This window comes from Mixophyes fleayi, chromosome 1 (genome assembly GCF_038048845.1).
Source record: "Mixophyes fleayi isolate aMixFle1 chromosome 1, aMixFle1.hap1, whole genome shotgun sequence".
Taxonomy (NCBI): domain Eukaryota; kingdom Metazoa; phylum Chordata; class Amphibia; order Anura; family Limnodynastidae; genus Mixophyes; species Mixophyes fleayi.
Window position 1 is genome coordinate 134049944 of NC_134402.1, and position 5064 is coordinate 134055007.

A 5064-nucleotide genomic window follows, 5' to 3' on the forward strand; every position below is an offset into this window, starting at 1 on the left:
TCAACTTGCCACGATGTTTTGTTGTACATTTCTCAAGTCTACTAGATCAGTGTTTCTTAAACCTGGTCCTCAAGACTCCTGACAGTACATGTTTTCCATATCTTGTTGCAGCACAGGTGTATTCATCACTGACTGACACATTGTAACAGATCCACAGGTGGTATAATTATTTCCCTTGACACCTGGAAAACCTGCACTGTTAGGGGGCCCTGAGGACTGGGTTTGAGAGACACTGTACTAGATAACCCCATTACTTTTAACTCACTTCTTCCACATAACTAAACTCTTTTTAGTAAGATGTTGGATACTATTCTTAAAATGTCATTATTCCCAGTCAAGCACATTGATTTAAACTACCAAGTGGGCACATATAAATGACCACATTAAAGAGATATGATCACTTGGAGCTCAGGCCAAACTACCAAATCATATGGATCCTAGTTATTGCATAAATCCCATGAAGCTAGCTGTCATTGGTCATATGGTCTGTCAGTCAGTGCCAACTGACATAGTATTACTGATCATTATGGGCACACATATTCAAATTGGTCATCCCAATTACTGCATATATGTGCAGCTCAAAAGGGTACTTCTTTAATATTTATGATGAAGGGAATCACTTGATCATATATCCAATGTACAATATATATATATATATATATATATATATATATATATATATATATATATATACATATATATATATATATACATATATATATATATATATATATATATATATATATATATATGATAGGTGAGTTGCGTTATTGTTTTCTATATAGTTTAAACAGGGGTTGAGTTTTCAATAATTTTTATTTCTCTATTTATACTGATTAAAGACTCTGATTATCTCTTCTCATACAAGTATACAAGTATACATATCTTTCAATGGAATAGTCAATGGAAATAACCACAGTTTTGAGAACTGGGATAACGTGCATTCCCCTGGAGGCTCATTAGACACTTTATACTGTACCACCTCTCTGGGGGATGGGGGGTGGGTACAAGTCAGGTACAAGAAAACATATTGCTTATCCCTGCTGGGTGTGGCAACTATAGCACTGGTTTCTGATGTACAAATGGGATTGGTGCTTTTATAACTCCTATATATAAAAGTATATTGCTTTTTTTACAGTTATCACCTATTCAGTTCCTGCAGATGCCACAGTGTATTGCAGAATTTATTGCCACCTCTTGTTTCCTTAACAACACCACTTTCATGTCATACTAGCATTTGGCAGGTTTAAAAATTGTAGCGCATTTCAAATCATCACATTTTGTTTTTATTTCTACATTACTGTTGCCAGTTTTTTCGACTGACATGTTGTACAGTATTCCAAGACTGAAACTAGTCATATAGAGGTGAAAGATGATCAGGCAAGGTCGGGTATGGGTTGACACGAATATAGCACCTCAAATTCATTGGCTAGGTACATTTAAGTGGAATATAATAGTTACTGGCTTTAATTGCATCTATTAATAGAAGGAAACCTGGGTGATTTAGTAAAAACTCATTTAGGTATTTCTAAGAACCTATAATTAGGTGTTTCACCTGCCTAGTTAAGTGGCAATATAATTATTTTCTTTACTGAATTGGTTCTAGATTCAATGAAAAAAATATTCTTCAAGAGAATGACAATATCAATCATGCTTGGCATCTGCTGCATACACTACACTATAGTTCAGCTTTGACCTATGGCCTAACATCATAACCAGACATATCACTTGATGAGGATCTTCATTCTATTCAAAACTTACTCTAGGGGGTAAATGTATCAAATAGCGTTTTCTGCAAATCACCGACATCCGGCAACTTTGCATGGTAAATGCAAAGTGGCAATAGCAATAGATTTAAAGGCAAGTTTTGCCTTTAAAGCCATTGCTGCTTTAAATTTTTCCGCGATTTGCCAAAATCGCTATTTGATACATTTACCCCCTAGGAATGGGTTTATACTCTTTTGGTGAGATTTTAAATCTCCATTTATACATTTGCCTTTAATTACACTTACTCTGTTAGATTCAACCATGATCTTAGAAAAACCACGATGGGTTTATGGGACTGCTTCCCAAGTTAGCAATTTTATAAATTACAGTCATTCATAAGTGCATGAAATACGAGGAGCGCACAAAGCAGGCGCACAGCTGGATTTGTATTAGCTGTGAATATCTTCTTCATTAAAACAAAATATTTTCTATGGTGTCTGGCAGCCTCCATCAACTTGTCCAGAAAATAGTTATGTCTATTTCTCAGTCCTTAAACGAGAGTGATGAAAACTAACAGTCTCATAGGGAATTTGGATGTCTTTTATGGAAATAGTGAGGAAAAGTAGTTTGTGTTCGTTTTAATTGGGGATTCTTTAAAGAATGTTAAATCGTTCAAATGCTCTGGGGAAACAAAAACATGAAACAGTGTCATCACATTCGGAAATTTAAATGGAAATAAGGACTTATTTCCATACAGAAATGACATAAGAACATTGGGTGTTACAATTGTCCTATGCAACTTAAATATGCATTTGCTGCACTGTGAATGTGTCAATAGTTATTTACAGTTAAACATATGTTGCTCTTGTGGCTGCTCTTGTGCCTGAAAAAGAGTGATCAAGGTCATTAACATGCGAGTACAGTAAGTTCATGCACATACAAATTAAGCATGTCCCTTGTGATGCAGTCTACCTAAGGAAGATGCAATATTGGCAGATGATAATTACAACTCTCATATGTCATTTTGTTAGAATAAATAAAAAATAAATAGCCATAAAAACAAGCATGCCTTCCTCCTTAAAATGCTTAACCAGCACTGCAGTGTATGCTCTGCGTCCACTAAAACAATAGAAAAATGTTTATGCAGTCCCCCTGCTAGAATGGAAACAAGCACCAGGCTAGGCAGGTCACCCTATAGCAATGAAACCTGCAGCGTGGGGTCTCCTTGTCATAGTGAGAACCATGATGAAGCCTGATGAGTGCTGGGCTTCCATGGCTATAGGTGCTGGACTAATGGACTAAAAAGTGTTTCCCACCCAGTGGTCCCAGTATAATGTTAGTGGATACCCAAGGCCCCTGCCAATTATATAAATATAGCATAAGCAAGTTATTAATATAATTACATATATTTAATATAATTACATATATTTTTAAAATACACTTTAATAAAATAAAGAATTCCTGGAAACCCCTCTTTTATCACTTAAATAAAATTATAATTAAATTTTACAATTTTATTTCTCAATGTATTACAATTGGATTTATTCTTTCCTGATAATCCATTGGAAATAACATTTTAAAAATATATATTATGCAACAATAACATTTTAAAAATATATATTATGCAACAAGAACTTCTCTTCAGAGACTTATTTTTAAAATGTGTCAGTCTGTTATTAACTTATTTAAACAATAGTTCTATGACGGATATCGCTTATTTTTTGCGTCACCCCTATAGGGGCTCCGGCCTGGAGCTGACCAGACTATGTCTGGTTCCCACTGTGACAGATGGATCACAGTGGGATTTTTTATTTGCGGGGGAGGGGGGGGGCACATTTGTTTATAAAAAATATGTATTTTGATAATGATACATATGAAACTCGATGTTATGTGTTTCCTCCCAAAGTTATTCAAACAGTTTGGCCTAGGGAAGAGTTTGCTGATAATTACTATATCTTTACTACAAACTCATCTTTGTATCCATGTTTGTATCTTTGCTCCAGATGTGTCTAAATGGTAGATTTTAAGCTGAACATATTTTAAGATATATGTTACTCAAAATACAGATATGGTACATATATACAGATATAATATATATATATATATATATATATATATAAAAAATATAATATATAATAAATATATATAATAAATATATAATAAATATCTAATAATAAATATATATATAATAATAATAATATATAATATATAGATATAATATATAATACATAATACAATAAGATATAATAAGATAGGTGTGCAGACATATTTTCCGGGTACATATATTTTTTGTAGACTGAAGGGGATGGGATTTACAATTTGACATAACTTATTTAGGATTTTGATTTGAGTTGATCATGGCACATAGGGACATGGCCTGGGTAGATTGGGGGTGTGGCCAAATGTATGGCATGTATCCTTAAATTTTGAGAGATATGCTTTTGATTAAGGTCAGACTACCTTATTGTACCTAACCTTTGCTATTAATCTTCATGCTCTGCACTTCCTCAGTTTCCTCTATCCAGATTGTATCAGATCATTCTGTGTTTATACGAAGGGTGTAAAAGGAAAGGTTTCATTAAAAATGAAAATTAATGGCTCCAAAGTCAATTTCTAGATTGGTCAAACCAAATAAAAAATTAGAATGCATGATTGAAGAATAAGTATTTGCTGTTATAGTAATTATAGCAAAATATGCTACAGTTTTATGCATTTCTCACAAGCCAGCATATTGCGGAGCTTCCACCCATTACTAGTACCAAAGGAAAATACTTGCCAAAATGTTCCAACATTTAGCTTTAGCTGTTTGTTGTAAGTCAATGTACATCCAACTTATTCCCATTGCCATAAATGGCATTTGTGTGTGTAGCTAAAAAGTCAGAGTTGAGATCTGTCAGACCATTTCTGTTTTTTTCAGAATTGAAATAACTGTTCTGTCATGGCCAGTTTGTGCAGCTGCTTATCTTATTGAGTCTGGGGGCTTAGCAGTCCTGTACTAAGAATGCTATTAATAAGCGGAGAACTTGAAAAGAATATTTGTCCATATCATGAGTTCTCAAATTTGTTGAAAATCAAAGTATGATTGTTTCAATCGAAGCGCTTGTCTAATTGGTAGTGACAATATAAACAAATGCTGTCAGAAAAATCTATAACAAATCACTTGGGATTGGAATTATGGGACCCCCAGATGCTGAACTGGAGACTAGGGTTTTGTTCACAGAGAGTAATTAAAAGTTTTCATATGCATACCAACAAGTTAATTTACTATTTGAGGTGGCAGAAATCAAAGGACTGTCTAGGAAAAGAAGACATGTGTTGTCCATAGCATCAGCTCATGGCAATGACGAGACTAAACAT